Here is a 19787-nt window from a genome sequence, read left to right on the forward strand (position 1 = left end):
ATGGTACATGTAGACCATTGGAACAATATCCAAGCCTCAAACTGTAGAACTCAGCCATCGAACTTCTAGGTGCAGGTAAATCAAAAGAAAACAAGGTATCTGCACACACATAGAAAGTCAAGTGCATAACTGTTCATGAGGCTCACAGCAGTTCTATGGAAACAGCCTACACTGTGAATAACCCAAATGTTTTCAACAGATGAACTAATCAACAGTAACACGCATCCACATGGTGACCATTAGCCAGCAACAAAACGCCACTGGCACATGCAACATCATAAGCAGTCCTCAGAGCACAATGCTGAATGGAAGTTGGACAAAAGAGGGCATACCCTGCGTTAGCCCATGTATAGAATACTAGACAACGCAAACTCAGCTCAAATGACAGAATGCACATTCATGATTCCATGATCAGTAAAGATCACTAAGGGGCACGAGGAAACCTTGCATGGTGGTGGAAACTCTCACCATCTTCACTGTTGTCAGGTATCAGCATGGGTCAGCATCATCAAACTTTACGCTGCAAATATGTGCAGTTAACTGAACGTCAGCAGAATGTAATCATTTAAATACTGTCATTGTGCAAATTTGGGGCCCTGTAAGTAGTGTGGCCTTACCTGAATAGCTAAAGAGGCCACACTCCTTTATCTGGGCGTCATTAGGACCACAATTCTCCTGCTCTAATCAACTCAGAGACAGGTGCCAGTCAACCAGAAACAGGCCCTATGCCATTAAATTCTAAAGCTGTTTGAACTGGCCTGTATGGAGTCCACCAACCTTGCCTGGCCTGTTCTTTCCTGCAGTATCCAGAACCAGGGTGCATGTCCCCAGTATGATGCTCTGATCTCTGGATGAACTTGTTCTTCCCTGAGGGGCTCTTTCACTGAAGCCCACTGCTTCTCCTCAGGGAGTGAGTGCGGCTAAATTCTAACAGCACTGCTTTCCTCACATCTCCCCCAAAGTCACAGAGTTAAAATATCAAGTCACAGACTGCACGTGCAGTTCAGTGGCAGCACATTTGCCTGTCATGTGTGAGGCCCTGAGCTCAATTCCTAGCACTGAAAAGAAAGAAAGAAAGAAAGAAAGAAAGAAAGAAAGAAAGAAAGAAAGAAAGAAAGAAAGAAAGAAAGATGAAAAAAAGTTAATACAGACAATTGTGACTCCATAATATTGTTTTATTGTTTTGTGTCTGTGTGTGTGTGTCTGTGTGTGTGTGTGTGTGTGTGTGTGTGTGTGTGTGTGTGTGTGTAAAAGAATTATAAATATGGCTTGAATTTACCCTGTCGTTACTTTTGCAGTGCTGGGAATGGAAATCCACAGCCTCACATAAGTTAGGCAAGTATTGTCTTACATGCCTCCACCCCCAGCCCACTTTCAACATTTTACGAAAGGAAGGAAAGAAGGAAAGAAGGAAGGAAGGAAAGAAGGAAGGAAGGAAGGAAAGAAGGAAGGAAGGAAGAGAAGGGAAGGGAAGGGAAAGGAAAGAAGAAAAGAAAAGAAAAAGAAAAGGAAAGAAAAGAAGAGAAAAGAAAGGTGAGAACTATCTTCTTACCCCATCTGGGAGCAGGGTAAACCATCTGCTGGTTCTCGTTCCCAGATCACCAGCTATCCTGAGGAACCTTTACACTCATCTCTCAAGCCTCATTGGGAAGCTAGAGAAGAAGCCTGTCCTGGAGCAGAAAGCACATGCCTACCGAGAAAATTATAACAGAAACACAGGCAGACAGAACAGAACTGACGTGCAAAAGGAGACAGTGACTGTGGCCACATGAGCAGAAATCACATAAATAATCCAAGGCTCACTACAAGGAACTGACAGGTGTCAAGAGCCACCTGAGAGCCCAGAATTAACCTGGTAGTGCCTATCCAACCAGAGGAACCAAACAGGTTCTCATAATGATAGTCTCACCAAGCAAAGGGCCAGAAATATTTGGCTATGAACATGGTGACTCACTCACAGACATCAAGACAGCTCTCACTCTGATGCCTTCCACTGCTTCTACAAAGCAGTCCTCTCTCTTCTTGCCTTTGATACCCTTGCTCCATGCAGCATCCCCAAACTGTCTCTTCATAAAACTGACTTCTGTTCCCATCCAGCCTTGCCTGCCAACTGCAGACAATGGAGGGATATAGCAGCCATGGGAAGGTTCCACTTAACTGCAGTATAGCACACCAACCCCCGAGTTACCCAGAAGCTCAGAGACCCTTGTCTGCCTTTTCAAATTCCCACACTGTAAAGCAGGCTTTGAAGTGTCAGGATCCATCTAGGATAGGTTAGCATGTGGTCTTCCTGGAGGTGACTCACTGTTTTTATTGTTTGTTTGGTGATTGATTGATTGATTGTTTGATTGATTGCGTGGTCTGTGATAGATGAGCTCTATGAGGCAAGGTCCCAAAGAGACTTCATCTCAGGATTGCTTCTTGCAGCTGATATGCATTTCCTGCCTTTGTTAAATTAATATAATAATCCCTAGGCATTAGCCCACCCCATAGAGCTGAAAGATAAGCTTTCATGAATTAATGCTGTTTAGATAAATTCATGATTTTATAGAATTCCTGATTTGATACTCTTAGGAAGAAAGTGTTAAGAGATGCTTTTGCTAGAAAGATGTAATAAAGTTAGAATCAAGAATAGAATGTGCCCACTCTTAATAATAGTAAGCAAAAGCTGCATAATAAATAAAATGGAGCTTTCATAATTACACAAAAAAGAGAAAAAGGCTTGGGACAAATTTGTGTTCAGGGAAAAGATTTCATGTCCAAAGATGAAGCCACAGGTATGCACTATGATAAGGCAAGGCCATGTGAAACTGTTGCTTTGAACTTATAATGGGCTTATAACTATATAATGAGCTGCTTTGAACTCAACATCAACATTCTTCTACAACTCTAATTTTGTGTAACATTTTATCTATGAGATAACTTTCTAAGAATTTTTGTCTATTAAAAAGGCCAAAGAAAAGAAATAAAGGTGGTGTGGTGTGGTGTGGTGTGGTGTGGTGTGGTGTGGTGTGGTGTGGTGCGGTGGCTTGGGGAGGGGTTCTGCCCCATCCATCTATCCATCTATCCATCCAAGTGTATATGTCTATTTATATGTATGTAGGTAGGTAGGTATATGTGTATGTATGTAAGCATGCATAAATAATTGTAGAGTTGTATGAGACAGGTAGTTGGGCCCAGCAATAATGTGAATGTGTTACTGTGTAAATGAAAATGTGAATGAAAATGTAAGTGTGTACATGAATGTATATGTGCATATCTGCCTGTGTAAATAAAAATGTAAAGTGTATATGAATATATATGTGTCTGTGCATATTTCCCTGTGCAAAATATTTTAACTCTTTTCCTTTCCATCTTCTCTGGTTCACAAAGAGTTAACCAGCCTAGCCAGAGAAGCTTCTGGCTATGTGACTAGAGAAGGGAGCAATAGCAATAAATCCTTTACCTAATCACCCCTCCACCCCCAGCCCTGGCTATTAAACCAAAGGTGATAACTCATCTAAAGCCATTGGCTTCTGGCCCCAGAATAACAAAGAATTAAAGAGAATAAATTCTATTCATACAAAGTAACATTTACACTAGCAAAACCAATTTTGCCTCCCTCACACCCACACACCCTCACACACTGTCCATTAATGGGCTACTGTCCAGAGAGGACCCAGTCCAGGGCAGGCTCCCATCCCTGAAGGACTTTCATTTCTCCAAAATTTGATTCTTTAGGAACTAATGACCAAATAACTAAATTTGCTAAAGGACTTATACCCAAAACCAACTTGCTAACATATATGTTGATTAAGGCTTTGAGATGATTGACTGGGGCCAACAAGCAAAGACCAGGGGCTCCTCATAGGATTGATGTGGAGGTAAATATTGGCATAATAAACATAGATTTTTGCCCTAGGGATCACAGCACCCTCCATGTAGACCCAGTGAATTGTGTTAGCTATTGAGGTTCCCAGGTGTCCGCCAGTGCCTTCTATGATGTCCTTCACTACTCTGGTATTGTTTATACACATCCATAAGTTGTTTATACAACCCACTAGGGTTGGCGGTCAAGACTACTGGTGTGGGGGGAGGGTCAGTGTAGCCACAAAGTCTCTATTTTCTTGGTGCCTGAGGGGTCCATCTAGTAACCTGATGCCTTTGACACATAAACCCAGGGAGTTATTGGATTATGGGCTAAAAAGAGGGCAACTTCCCAGCATCCTTGAGTTTTTTTATAGCTCCCAATGGTGAAATATTTCACCCTTGGTTGCTCTACCCTCTCTTCTCAATTATAATCGTATCATGACAAAAGATCACCAGTGTATTAATGATGTATTTTGAAATACACCCTTTGCCTTCCCTATCAAGGATCAGGTCTATCAAGGCTTGCTTGGAACACTGCTACTTTCCCAAGAAGCCAGAAGGGACTTTGTCACTCAGACATTGATTCTAATTTGACTACTACAAAATGAACTAGCATGCTGTGGCCTGACCCAAATGGAGACCAATCTCCAGACTGCAGACCCCGGTGAAGATGTAGTACATATCCTGTACAAAGGATGCAGGTCATGACCTGTACCGCCCTTTTGGCTTCTGCAGAGACCCGAGGGATACATTTTTTTGGCGTCCTTCAGAGTACATGATACAGACTTTCCACATCCCAGAACCAAGCTTCTATTCATTTCTTCTCCTTCCAGTCCCCTCCAGCTGTTCCCTCCTCTCCACATTCCAGCTCCATTTCTTCCCAGGGCTCCTTTCTCTCCAACAAGAGAATTGGCTCTGTTTAAAGGCTGTCATCAAAAATATTTGTCTCTGATCTCTCCTTCAAATTTTTTGTAGGACAAATGTGGACTAATGAAAGACCTCCAGTCAGAGAGGAACGAATATGTACTTTAAATCAGGAAATGAGAAAGAATGCCGCTGGCCCAACCGAGCTGCCATACCCCATCTTGTCAATTTAAGGCTCTCTCCCTGAGAACCCTTCCAAGCAGTAAAAAGAAACCAGTTTGTGTTTCTCTTAAGAGCTAAACAAGAAACAAAAGCATCCATGGTAACAATCCATATGGGCAAATCTAACCACCGAAAGCATGCTGAACTCAGCACATTGAAATGCAGGTGTCAAAAAGGGCCAGCTGTTCCCTGGCCCTTTTAGTGGCCCTGAGTGGTTTGGAGTGGGAGAGCAAAGTTGAAGAACAAATAGAGGCAACATGGGTGTTGACTTTCATTCCTGTCACATAGAAGTGAGGGCAACTCCTTTGCTGTACTTTACCCATGCTGGGGCACGGCTGAGCTCTGGTGCTGGGGCAGATGTTCACAGAGATGCCTGGGGGATATCAGAACAAAGACTGATATTAGTCTAAGTTTTCCCAGACCATGGGATCTTATGACTATTACATTAGGACTTGTCCCCAGCAGCCCCAGACTCCTTCATCCTGCACAGTCACATGGTCCCCACCGAGATGGCAGCCTTAGATGTTTCTTTCTTTGAGCTATTTTTTGCCTTTTGAGCTTTATGGATTCCATTAACAGCTCATGTGCCAGATCACACTGGGTCTCTACTATTCTAGAAATCGGGAAGAATTCACTTAACAATCAGTGTGAATCTGACTGGCACATATGTAGTCACTTAGCTTGAGTCTCTTTGCAGCTCAGAGCCACATTCAGGTTTCCAGCATGGACATAGCGGGGCAGAACAGACTCCAGGGAGTGGCCACGTACCAAGAAAATACCAACAGAGTTGGGCTGCCAAGGAGATGCTGAAGTAAACAGCTCTCATCTAATTGAGGGAGATGTGATGATCCCAGGCAGGGTGTAGTCTGATATTAGAGGTGAGGAAGCTCAAGAAGATATGATAAGGGGAGTCAGAGGCAGCCTGGTGGCAGTCAGCACATGGGATAAGAGGCACAGGTGTCTGTGTATGGCAACTACCAGCCGCTGATGGCTGCAGAAAATCTGGCATCTATACGTATTGCTACCACTGCTAATCTTCAGATTTTCAATACAGTCTGACATTTCAAATTTGTAAATCTATCTGGACATCAAGCGTGTTAGAGTGGTAATACCAACTAGCCCTTAATGTCAGTCTCCCCCACACAGAACAGTTCTATGAGCAAGAATGTGTACCTTCCCGTGTTTGTGGACTCTTGGTTCCATGAGACGGCCAGAGATGAGGGTGCTGTGGTTACAAAACACATGCTTGCTTGCGTGCACGCACGCGTGCGTGGCCACACATACACACACACACACACACACACACACACACACACACACACACACATAATGAAAGACCCACAGAGAATAGCTTGGGCTCTTTCATAGAAAGTTAGTATTCATTATAATTTACTCATTGGATCATTCAGAAAATATTAGAAAATACTATCATTAACTGTATATAGTTGGGTGTGATTTGTTCCCCCCTGAAGGCTTATTTGTTGGACTCTAAACACTCAGGGTGGAGTTCTGAGAGCTGGAGTTTGATGGGAGGATGTTGGGCCATTGGGCATTTTGCTCTTGGGATTATCATAGCAGACCCATCTCAGGCCACATGATCTCGTCTTCCCACGTGCTCTCTGCCATGATGTCATCCACCATCCTGTGACACTGCCAGGAAAGCCCTCTCCACAATTATTGCTACTACCTCCAAAATGCTAAGTTAAATGAAGCTCTCCCTTTATAAGTCATGCAGCCTGTGGTATTTCATTATAAAGCAGAGAACAGACTGATACAGGAAAGGCTAGCCATCGAGCTATGAGCCAAACTGGGATGTGCTTGAGGCTTAGTGACACAAAGAATAGGAATGCATGTGCCCCAGGACTCCTCTCTCTCTCTCTCTCTCTCTCTCTCTCTCTCTCTCTCTCTCTCTCTCTCTTTCTCTCTCTCTCTCTCCACCTCCCTCCTGAAGGCTCTACCCCTCTCTTTATCTGTGCTGGAACTTCTGCTACAAGGCAAGAAACATGGAGTCCGTACCTGGAGTCTCACATCCTCCTGTTCTGACCTCCACAAAGGGACATTCAGTGGCAATTCAGAGCACTCTGAGTCTTTATAGACTCAGTGTGTTCATACCAACTACCCACAATACTAGTTACTTGTAATGCTTAAGGAAGAATTCTCCAGAATCCCAGCAATTCCTGAACTGCAGAATTCTAGAATGGGAGCTGTCATGGTGGGAAGGGAGATACAGGTGTGTAAGTGTCCCACTACACAAATACCCAAGCAGTGAGATTGTACTGTGCAAACATGAGGAACTGAGTTTGGGTCACGCGCGCATGTGTGTGTGTGTGTGTGTGTGTGTGTGTGTGTGTGTGTGTGCGCACGTGTGTGCGTGCGTGTGTGTTGGAGGATGGGATTATGCCATTCTGGCTCTACTTCCCTGCACATTGTAGCGCAATCAGCTAAAATTGAGATCCTGAGAAAGAAATCGAGGCAGGAACTGTGAGGAGCAGAAGTGGCCTTGAGTGCAGTGTGAACATACTCTTAGGAGAGGCTTCATTGAGATAGCTCATTTAATCGGATGACCAGAGGCTACTTGTACCTTTGGGGAATGGGTAGGGGCTTTCTGAGTGATGGTGCAGGGGAAGCATCATTTGCATAAGGAGGAACTCCAGGGGCTGCCCTGATGTGACTTTATGAGAAGTTTAGCCAGGCTACAGGAAAGGGGGAAAGGGAGAGGTGACGGGGGGGGGGGTGCTTCATGACCTCCTCCAGGTATACAGAGGTCGGGCATAGGGTAGCAGGGGAACAATCCTACTCTTTTTTTTAATATTTTATTTATTTACATTTCAAATATTATCCCCTTTCCCGATTTCCCCTCGGGGAAACCCCCTATCCCATCCTCCCACCCCTGCTTCTAGGAGAGTGCCCATCTACCTACCCACTCCTGCTTCCCCACCCTGACATTTCTCTACTCTGGGGCATTGAGCCTTCCAAGGACTAAGGGTCTCTCCTCCCACTGATGTCCGACAAGGCCATCCTCTGCTATACCTCAACCCCACTCTTGCTCTAGTCAGCTCCCCCACCCCTCATCGTCACCCCACTCCCTGCCCCATGGTTCCCCTGCCCCACAGAGTTGATTTTGGTTTTGCTTTTTAAAGGTCTGGGTTTGGCCACACAAACAAGCCTGTAAGGAGAATAGTGGGGGTGGTGGCAGAGATAAGAGGATCACTTGTTCTAGCTAACTAGTCAAAATACTGAGCTCTAGGTTGAAAGACCCAATCCCAAGGGAATAAGGCCAAGAATGATAATGGAACAGTACACGCAACAGGCTCTTGCACATAGACTACACACATACAAACACATACACACATACACTCTATTACATACATACACACACATACGTCAAACACATACACAACTATACACACACTGCATACATACTATACACACCTCACATACATCCTTCCTCTTCATCTGGAAAATGTCTATTTTTCTGTCAAGGGTATACCTAAATAAACAAATTTCTCTGATCCTGTGTAGATGAGGAACCCTGCAGATGATGGCCTGAGGATCCAGCACACACATCCATCTCTCATTTCTCATTGGTACACCTCCACTCCCCATTCCTTTAGAATGCAACTGTGATGTGCACGATAGTGCTTAGCCCAGTGGCTGCCAAGTGGCACCCCTTAACCAGCACTTCTTTAACAATGCACCAAAGAAACATGCATATTAAATGTTGGTACAGCAGCAAAAGGAAAAAGGCCACACTCTAGCAACCATAAGGCAGCTCCAGGGGCCTCTTGACGATGTCCCAAGGGTGACATCTCACCTTCTCTACTCAGAGCATCCAGCTATATTAAGAACCTTCAAAATGGGGGAAATTCATTCTATAGAGTATTTTTATAGATTTTAAGGTTTTCATTGAAAATTTTGTACTGGAGTCCTAAAAATATCTATCTCTGATTTCTATACAGTGCATTCCAGGCCCTCGGTTTATTTCCAGGGAAGGGAGGTACCAGGTGTCTATCACATGACAGTCATGAGACGGAGACACTGCCAGGCATGCAGCCTCTGGCTATTGACACACTAGGTCTGCAGAGAAGCCCGTGACCCAAGTAGAGGAAGGCAGTTCATGCTCCAATGTATCATTTCTGCCTTAGAGGACAAAGAAGAGGCGTTATCTCTCAAGATAAGTGGTCGAGAACTTTCCTGAAGCTTTGTTATAGAGGGTGAGAGGTGGGTTAATTGAGATTTTTATATTCTAAATACAGGATCTGACTGGAAATATTGGAAATATCTCTTGCTCTCTCACAGAACTTTTAAATAGGTAATCTATAAAGAAAAGAGGTTCACTTGAGCTCACAGATCTAGAAATTCATATTGGTGATGCCAGAAGATGCTCAGCTTCTGGTGAGGCCCTTGAGATGTTAAACAAGGGATATAGTGAAAGGTTTCATATGTCAGATTAATGGCTGAGTAGTGGGTAGAAACAGGAAGAGGGATAAAACTCCCAAGATAGCCATTGCCTTGACAAAAATGACATTAATTCATTCATAAGGCCAGTTCCCCTCCCCAATGAGCACCTCTGAAGGGCCCACCACTGAAGAACCCAGGAGCCTAGGCAGAGCCATGCCCTTCCTCCTGGGCTAGTGGAGAGCAGAGCCCACAGCTGACATATCCACAGCCTCAGCACCCAGAGGTTGGAAAGAACTTGGGCTCTGAAGGAACAGCTGGTGATTGCAGACTAAGAAACATCTGGCAACACAGAAATCAGGTAAGAGAGGGGAGGTGAGAGCTCTGTGGTTTGTGGAAAGCAGGTTAATGGTATGGCTACAGCAAAGGGCCAATGCAAATAGGGACAAGATTAAGAGGAATATACAAGAACCAGCTACGAGGCCCCTTCTGGGCCACACTGAGTGTGTACTTTATCCAAGCAACCTGAGGGGCCACCAAGAGGTTGATGACAGAAGTAACATTATGAAATAAATGTACATTTCTCCAGGATCAGAGTTGGCTGGGAGGTAGACAGACTTCATTAAGAGTTGCTGTGGACTCCAGGCATGAGTGGTGAGGAGCTTGGGCAAATGGCAAGAACCACTAAAGGAAGAACCCTAGGAGTTGATGGCTAAACACAGTATCAGGGAAAAACATAGCTCTTCCTCCAAAGGGAGTAAGAAATGGTTTATCCTGAGCCAACGATGGCTACAGCATGGGCACCCTGATTCAGGTTGCCCTGGATGGTATGCTCCACTAAGGAAGAAAACTTAAACATTTATAGACCTAGAACAACAGCAAAAGCCATGAGTCAATGTACGTAACAAATGCCATAGAGGGACATGAGGTAGGTATGGTTCTAACAGAGTAGCAGGGGTTTCTTCTGTAGGTTTCAGATGCCATCTTGTGGCATTCTTAACTTGGGTTTGGTGGAAGCTAATGGTCTGCTAAATTTACAATACATCCCAAATGTTTTACTTGGCATCGCAAAGATGTTAGATCTGACGCATAGGTTGCTGGTAGCAAAAGACCATTAAGAGGACTAAAAAGAGATAAAGATATCTGGCTCCATATGCAACTTTCCATCTTCCCATATTTCTGACTTCCTGGCCAGTTAGTTTGCAGGGCCTTCAGTGTAAATGTGGTTTCTTGTAGGAACTACAGTCTGCTATGGGAAATAGGAGAAATGGGGCTTCCTAAGGTCATCAAAAGATTTATACCTTGATGACTAAGTCTGTGTGGGGTTAAAACAAAAGTGAGTGGCGGGGAAAGGTGAGCTCCGTTTAGGACCTGTCAAGCCTGGGGTTCTAGGGGAGTCTTAATATCCTGAATCCTATACATTCAAATTTAAACAACAGCAAAAATGGCAGCACCACCTCTTCCTTATTCGTTATAAACACTTAATGGCAATTCCCCTTGTTAAGGAGTCACTGTCCAGTAAAAACAAATTAACAAAGGCATACAGTACAGGGAGATAATATCTGGCTACATAAATGTAGGTGTGTGATTGCTTATGTAAACTTCCTCTTTTACTATCTGACCTTAAGTTAGCAATGAACAGAAAATAAAGTTGGATTTTAATTATTATTACACGCCTGAGGTCTTTTTCCTGGAATTCCCAAACTGAACATTTTCATCTCTATAAATATCTTTAAACTGTGAAGATAAGGTGTTTCAGTTAGGGTTTCCATTGCTGTGGAGAAACACTATAACCAAGGCAACTCTTACAAAGGACAACATTTAATTGGAGCTGGCTTATAGGATCAGAGGTTCAATCCATTGTCATCATGGCAGTGAGCATGGCAGCATCCAGGCAGACATGGCACTGGAGGAGCTGAGAGTTCTACATCTTGTTCCGAAGGCAAGCAAGAGAAGACTGACTTCAGGAAGCTAGGAGGAGGGTCTCAAAGTCCATCCCTAGAGTGGCATGCTTCCTCCCATAAGCCCACACCCACTCCAAGAAGGCCACACCTCCTAATGGTGCCACTCCCTAGGCCAAACACATTCAAATCACCACATATGGAATTTTTTTTAAAAAAAAATTCCTCTACAATTTTAATTTATTTCTATCAAACAAGTATATTTATATTTAAACATGAACATATCTGTGAAAATGTGTGCATATATGTCACATCGCTGAACATAAACTAATGGAGAATAGTTTGCAACTAATGATAATAAAACAAAGATGTGGGTTATGGATCAAAGAGCCCTCCCAGATGCTGGGCTACAGGAAGAGAGCAGAGGCTCAGTGTATGGATAACCTACTCCTGTCTAACAATAGTTACACATTTCAGTGACAGCTATGAAAACAGAGCTCCTAGGTGCTTCCCTGGTACCTTGCTAGAGTGGTTAATTTTATGTGTCAACTTGACTGGCCCTAAGTATCCAAACATTGGGTCAAACACTACGCTGGACGTCCCTGTGGAGTTTTTTTTTTCAATGAACACTAATTTAGATTCATAGACTCTCAGGAAAGTAAATAATGTGAGTGGACCTCAGTTAATCAGTTGAAAGAACTATTAAAGCCAAGACAGAGGCAAGTCCCCTGGGTCAGAAAGATTCTGTCAGAAGCCCACCTTAAATTCAAACTGGAATTTCCAAAGTCTTCAGTCTCCAGGGCTCCTTTGGACTTTACACTTGAAAATCCTCTAACAGGTGGCTAATTCCTTCAAAAAAAAAAAGTCTACCTCACAAACATCCCCTAGTTATTCCTGGTGCCCCCTTTCAGCCTTTGCTTATAGTCCTTTGTGACTCTGTGGAACTGCAGAACTCTCTCTACCACAGACTCCCTGCTGTCACACAGGAGGCTGGGACTCAGGTAGGAGACCATCATCCTCCTTCCTGTTAGCCATTCCGGTCTCTCCAGACTTAACCGTAGTCCTACTGCAGCCTTCCCCTGAGCCCCTCCTCCAAGACTTCCTCCATCCCCTTAGGACACAGCGTCTTGGTATGGAACCATGGTCCCTCTAGTTATTCCCTCTCAGGCTTTCCTTCTAGCCCATACCTTTATGACTGCCACCAATCCACAGAACAGCAACAGGGACTCCACAGCTGTCACACTGGGTTATGACCCAGAGTGGGCAACAGCGACCAAAGAAAAGAACACTCACCCAGCAAACATAAGACCAAATACCTACACCAAGAAATGCTTATCACATTGTAACGCCAGATGACAGCTGAAAAACACAAACATGAACATATGTATGTCTCCTCCAGAAGCCAGTAACCCTATTGCAGTAGACCCCAAGAGCCTTCAAAATAATAATTAGGACTACATTCAAAGACCTTAAAGATGCTATGAATAGACGTCTCAATGAAAACCATTAAAATACAAGCAGCTGAATGAGATAGTGGAAACAATTCAAGAAGTAGCATTTAACAATGAAATCAAGTCACACACGCCAAAAAAAAAAAAAAAAAAAAAACCAAACCGACATAAAACTCAAAATGAAAAACTCAGGATGCCAAACAAGAGCCCCAGAGATCAGAATTCATTCAACCCTTATCAAAAAAAAAAAAATGGTAATTAGCAGAGCTCCACAAATGCACAGTGGGCAGGCAATGAAGTACTTTGGAGCTCTCAGTCCCAAATGGAGTGTCTGTATTAAACTCTTCCCCTCAAGGTTCAGGGGTCTAACCCAGTGGTTCTCAACCTTCATAATGCTGCAACCTTTTAATATAGTTTCTCATGTTGTGATGACCCCCCCAAGCATAAAATTATTCTGTCTCTACGTCATAACTGTAATTTTGCTACTGTTACAGATGGTAATGGAAAGATCTGATATGCAGGATATCTGATAGGCAAGGGGTTGGGACCCACCGGCTGAAAACCACTGATCTAAGTGAAGAGGAGGCAGAAAGACTGTAAGAGACAGAGGTGGTGGCTGATTCCAAGGACGGCATCTTCCAGATGCAACAGCATTGATGAGCATGAAGGAACAGAAAGTGGGGTAAATGCCAAAACCTGCACAGGTTTGAACCAGACAAAATGCCAGCACGAGAAGGGGGAAGTGGACACACCGAGTCCCGCCCCTAACCAAGAAGCTATTTGCAATTGTAACTGCTGAATAAGGGAAAATCAATTTCTCCAATGGAGCATCATGGGTATATTAATCATAAACCAGGGCAGGCCCCCAGCCCAGAAGTAGCTGGCCAACACGAAATAGACTCCCTGGTCTTTGTGCTTTTTGTTTTGTTTGGTATTTTTTTGTCTTACTGGGTTTGTTATTGTTATTGTTGTTGTTGTTGTTGTTGTTGTTTCTTTGTTTTTATCTTTATATTTGTTGGATTTTTTCTGCTTTTTTTTTCTTTACAAAAAAGAAAAGATCATGAAGTTGTATGGGTAGCAAGGTGAGAAGGATATGGGAAAAGTCAGAGAATGGAAAAGAATGTAATCAAATATATTGTATGAAAAATAAATAATTTTTAATCTCTTTTCCATCTCTCTCTCTCTTCAGTTGGTTCTATTTTTCTCAAGAGCCCTGACCAATACATTCATGTTTTTTTTCCAGCACTTTACTTCAGACATTTGTCCCTGAGACCTTTTTCCATCACCTGATTTCCAGCAGTTTCTGGAACCTGCCGTCTGTGGTACAGAACTTCTTGACAGTGTGTGGTTCTCTGAGAGCCTTCCTTACTTCCTGTACCAACCCCAGTCTGCAAGATACAGACGTCACATGATCTTAGCCAAAAGGCCGAAAGCATAAAGATACAGGCTTCAAACAATGCTATATTAATTTGGAAGGATGGCAGGGAGAGAGCTCACAAAAAAGTTCAAGCAAAACCCAAACTATCTTTGGCACTCTTAAAAGAGACCACACAGTGTTTCAGTCCTGACCCCAGCTTAGTAAATTCCTAAGAACTCTTAGGAAATTCCTAGTAAATTCTTAGGAATTTACCAAGCACCTGGTAAAGTGTTGCAGCCTGGCATTGATACAGTGGACTCAGAGATTAGTCAAGTGCAGCCTCCCGCCGACACCTACTCTGTTCTGGAAGTGCCCAGGACACCCACTTCTTGTTCAGTTCTTGATCTGGTTTGGAAATCTATGGCCCTCAAGAGAAGCATTATGCTCAGTGTAAGTCCACTTCAATTAAACTTTTAAATATAGGGGCATATACGGATAAATGTTTAGAATGCTTACCAAATCCTAGTCTTCCACGTGACTTTTTTCAAACAACCTTAGCATTTTTTATCCCTCCTCTGCCCTTCCCACCCATCCATATCCCCATTTAGACCTTTCCCTCTTCTTGCACTATCTCCTGTTATATAGTTGAAAATAAAGAAAACGTCATTAAAAGGCAGATCTTTTAAGTTTTTATGACGCCAATGATTTTTAATTTTAGTAAAACTGGAGCCTTAGAATAGGACTTTGTTTCCTGGTGTTAAAACTTTACCCCACACCATGTAGTTGCTATATGACGTCACCAGGTGGCAGCAGAAGGACTTCGTGACTTCTGACCATTGGTTTTTGGGAAGCCTCGGGGAGGAGAGACAGCTCTGTTCCGTTTTTGTTTCTGGTGAAGAGTGTGGGGATTTTCGTCTTGGCTTCAAATCCGTCCAAGCAGCACAGCGGGTCAAAAGTAAGTAACCCCCCAATCGTGGAACTGACCTCAGAGCGCTCTGCTAACTAAGAATGTGGGCAGGATTGGGTGTAGGGACAGGCAAAGGACAGGTTGTCAGATCCATGTGCAGTTGCCCAGCGCCCACCCTCCAAGCTGCTTTTCCTTGGTGGAAAGTTAGTTTGAAGGCTGATCGGCTCCTGTGTGTTCTTAGGGCTCCATTGTCTATGTCCCTCGGGCAGTGATTAGGACTCAGTTCTGTCTACTGAGACTTCAGATACACCAAAGTTCCTTGTCCCCAACTTTCTAACCTGTACCTCAAGAACTCTTAGTAAAAGACTGTCCCTCGAGATCCCCACGATATCAGATTCAGAAGCCCCCATAGGTGCTAAAACATGTTTACCAAATCCTTTATAGGGACTTATGAAATAGCTTTTTCAGAAAATGCCGCTTGACTTCAGAAACAGGACTTTTGCCAGACCTTGAAACCAAGTTAATTCTATGCCTTGGATCATTTAAAACTATGTACTCGATATTGTGTAATCAGTCTGTTTTAATAACCTGCCTATAAGAAAACAATGCAGTCATCCTTGCAACACCCTTTGAATTTCCCATGTGCATATCTTTAGTTTTAAACTAAGGACTCTGACCCAGTAACTAAGAGTATATGTGCATGTGCGTGTGTTGGGGTAATTCTTTGCTGAAAGCAGAAAGGTTTTAAGCAACCTTAAAAAACAAAAAGAAAAATATAAATATCCTAGTAATGTTGAAACATTAATATAAAGATAGGATGAGGTTTTGAGCACTATTTTGAGTCAGCTGGGATTAGTAAGATAATTTTTTTCCTTCTACAATCTGTTAAAAGATTTTGAATACAGAGCAAAACCTTTTGTTACAGAGAACGGAACAGACAGGCATCACACACACACACACACACACACACACACACACATCAGACAGACAATAGCCCCCAGACCACAGATGACATACAGACACACACATCAGACAGACAATAGCCCCCAGACCACAGATGGCATACAGAAGAAAGACATAGGCAAAGAAGTAGACAATTCAAATTTGGCCTGACTCTTGCTCTAAACTGCTCCAAGAGGACGAATATTCTTTTTTATTTCTTATTGCAATATTAATGAAGAAAACGGCAGGACATTTTCATGAAACCTACCCATAGCATCCTATGTACCTTAAATAGTTCATGCATTGGCTGTAATACTGTGTGTGTGTGTGTGTGTGTGTGTGTGTGTGTGTGTGTGTGTGTGTGATTATATGTATATATAGTATTATATGTTATATATATGTATCAGGTATAAAGAGAGAGAAACCATGCAAATACTCAATAGACTGTATTGGTTAGGGACTAATGAACAGAAAAAAGTATGTGCGTGTTTAGTATAGGTTCGGTTTTGATTTCACAAATGTTTTTGATCCGTGGTTGGTTGGATCCACAGGTACAGACCCACAAGATGGAAATAACCCAGTTGGTCTTTATTTACTGTCTTTGGAAATGATGCACGAGTGGCCAGTTAGGGGTGTTTCCAGGGAAGGGAAGGGTGAATAATAGACAAGAAGACAACCAAAGTCCCTTCTAGGCCTAAGATGCCATTGTTTATAAACACAGCCATTGCAGTCGCCAGGCCCCCCACTCACAGTGAGCATCCCTAGGAAGAGGCAATCCCACAGGAGCCACAGATCACACCAGGCAGCCTTGGGCTACAGAAGCTGCCTCACCTGACCTCTGTTCTCCTCACTGCTCTGGGCTTCCCCCAGGGCCTTTGCCCACAGTGACTTCCCATTAACTGACAGCTTACGACCTCGAGGTTTGCCTTCTAATCTTCCTTGAGATCCAGTCTGGCTGCTCAATGTACCTTCTCTAGGATCCCTGGTAGGAGCTCAATAGTTATATGAACGTCTACTTTAGCTCCACTTTTTTTCAAGACTGGACGTTTTCTGAAGGCCATTTTACACTTTCTTGAGCTAGTCCTGGCTTTCTGCAGCTCACCTGAGTGGCCAGTGATCAGTCTTTTGAGAAATTCTCTTTCCAGGAAAATTGACACTTCAAGACCTTTCAAGACTTCTCTTGAACTTGTTCATTCTGCCATAACTCCAGTGTCTTAGGCTGCCACTGTTACAGAAATAATATGCCTTCCCAGTGAGAAATCATTCTGCACACCTAGAAATTAATACAGAAAAAACTCTACTGAAAAAGCATATGGCCAGCTGTGGCTAGTGCCCACAGAAGATTCAGGTTCAAGCAGAAATTTTACTAATTATATCCACATACACTGCCGCCCTTAAATCCCTTTTAGGCCCTTGCTCCAGATTATACTTGCACAATTTAAGCAGATGTAAAGATATTGTAACTTTATCAGTTTGAACATGTCCTTTACAAAGAAAAGACAGCTATAATTAGAATATTTCTTAAGCTTACCAGAATTGAGTTTTTTTCCCCATAGCTGTTACCCAAGGGCACCTTGCTCACCTTGTAGAATTATGTTTCTAATAAGAGCAGAGGATGGCAGATGCCATTCAGGAGGAGCTGTGATGGACAAATGAGTTTCTTAGGAGACAACCTGCTGTATTGGGCAATTTTCCTACAAATCAAAAGGAAGATGACCTTTTATAAACTAATATTGTTTATATGAATTAATTATTGTACAGAATTCCTGCTTTGATTTAAATAGTTTTAGGACATTAAGGAAACTGATAAAACGTTTTAAGGAGATGGCTTAAGTTATAATAAAGTTAGAATTAAGAATAGAATATGTCCCCCTTCCTTGTAGTAAGGGCCACATAAGTTAGGAGGACATAAGCCTTCATGCATTACAAGCACATAATCGTACTTGGAAGAAAAAAAATAGGCTTGAGACAAGTTAATGGCCAAAGAAAACATTCATTCTAGGTTGGGTCTGAGTTCCTGAATCTTGTGACCTAGGGATGTGGCCATAGGTTTGTTGTGCAATATGAAAAGACAGGGTTATGAGTAAAGAGTAAATAATTCTCTTATAGGAATAGAGAATGGACGATTAGCCAATTAAACTGAACAAGATTCAAAAATAAGATCTGTTTCTTGGTAAATAAAAATTGTCAGCTAAGCATAGGAAAAATTTGCTTCTGTAGACTGGCTTATTTAAACGTTAATCAGCGACAAAAGAATTATTGCTTTGGGGTTACGATGAACTCATGGAGAGAAAGATAGATGGGAAATGTTTGGTTAGGTATGAGTTTCAAAAGACAAATACATAATCAATAATTCTGTTGTAATTTCATTTTCTGTAATGATTTTAATCTGTTTTTGTGTTTTGTGGTAATTGTTTTTAGAAAATGTGTAACTTGTGGTAATGAGGTATTGTAATCCTGATCTGGGGTTTCTATCCTGCCTTTGACCATTTAGTTCCCAGATAAAAGACACACACAGCTATATTTACAATAAGCCTTAAACAGCAAAAGAGCTGGGCAGATGTCTACCCTCTGTGCTATTAGAATCTGCTTTCCTATCAATAGCCACGAGTTATTACTCACAATGTTTCATCTGGGCTGCTCTTAACTCCAATTGGCCAGCCCTCAGAGCCATATCTGCTTGAAATCACCTAACCCAAGGCCGCTTCTCACCCCTCCATTCAGCTTCTTCCCCGTGGTTCACCTCTGACCTCAAGCCCAGAAAACCTAAACCCTACCTATGTCTGTCCAGCTATTGGCATCTTTATTTTCCAGCAAGAAAGAACTTGGAGGCAGGGTCACAGGTCTACGTGCAGCCTGGCTTGTACACTCCCTACTTCCAGCCACACTGAAGGTGGCACTACTTTAGCTGAATTCTACTTTGTGTGCGTTAGTATTTCCTAAGCAAAGCTATTAGTAAATTCTTTATGGCATAAATTTTACTACTTCAAGTTTCTGGAGAAGCATCACCACCTCCATTCAGGACAGAGTAGTAACTATTATAAATACATATTCTCACTAGCTTCTACCACCTTTCATCTGAAGACACCAGTCTTTTCCATTTTTGAAGGTTTTCAAATGATGCTTTCTCAAGGGACTACATGAATCTTTGTGGCCCCCTGAGAGTACAGCAGGAGGACTTTCACCCCAGCTAGCGCTGCAGCGAAGGGAGCCTGCAGAGTTAGTATGTTACCCACTCTGACCTTCAAGGCCCATTTCCCTTCCAATGAACTCTTTAGTTTTGTTCTCAGTAACAAAACATTTGGTCAGATCCCTGAAGCATCTGTCATTATGGCTGTGACCTTTGTCCCAGGAGCAACTAGCCCATATGAGGCAACAGAGGCTGTTGCCTACATAGCTAATGGTAAAATAGGATGGCTGGGTGTTTCCCAAGCACATGTTGACAATGGCCCAGTGGAATTACTTCTCCCAATAGTAACAACCACGTGGGGTTTCGTACTATGTCAGTCAACCTCATCCTTTAGTATTCCCAGGCACTGACAGATGACTGCATGACATACAGCAGTGAAAGGTGTGGCTTTTCTGACACCTTGTCAGGACTCAGTCATGCCAGAAATACTCTCATTTATGTTTTCCCAGTGTCATATTTTTTAATAACAGTAAATTTACAAGCTGTATCTGGGTGTTGTAGACTGCCCTTTGCTTAATTGTCCCACTTTCTCTTGATTGATGGCCTCTGGCAAACTTATTATTATTATTATTATTATTATTATTATTATTATTATTAAGTATAATGGGGAGGTTTGAATAAAAATTTCCACCATAGGCTTGTATATATGTAAAGGTTTAGTCACTAGAGAGTGGAACTGTTTGAGTTCATTAAAAGGATTAGGAGT

At 42.7% G+C, this 19787-nt stretch overlaps 1 protein-coding gene and 1 long non-coding RNA gene across 3 annotated transcripts in view; one reads left to right on the forward strand and one right to left on the reverse strand.

Moving 5' to 3' along the window:
* Positions 1-19787, reverse strand: part of LOC148000097 (uncharacterized) — a 110607-nt gene that overhangs the window by 30981 nt on the left and 59839 nt on the right. The gene's annotated exons all lie outside the window — the stretch shown is intronic.
* Eci2 (enoyl-CoA delta isomerase 2) overlaps positions 14917-19787 on the forward strand; it is a 35797-nt gene continuing 30926 nt past the window's right edge. For both annotated transcript variants that reach the window (XM_087590027.1, XM_087590030.1), the window contains exon 1: positions 14917-14997. The gene's annotated coding sequence lies outside the window, so the exon portion shown is untranslated. The remainder of the gene's footprint in view (positions 14998-19787) is intronic.

This window comes from Rattus norvegicus, chromosome 17 (assembly GCF_021556685.1).
Source record: "Rattus norvegicus strain SHRSP/BbbUtx chromosome 17, alternate assembly SHRSP_T2T, whole genome shotgun sequence".
In the NCBI taxonomy this organism is placed as follows: domain Eukaryota; kingdom Metazoa; phylum Chordata; class Mammalia; order Rodentia; family Muridae; genus Rattus; species Rattus norvegicus.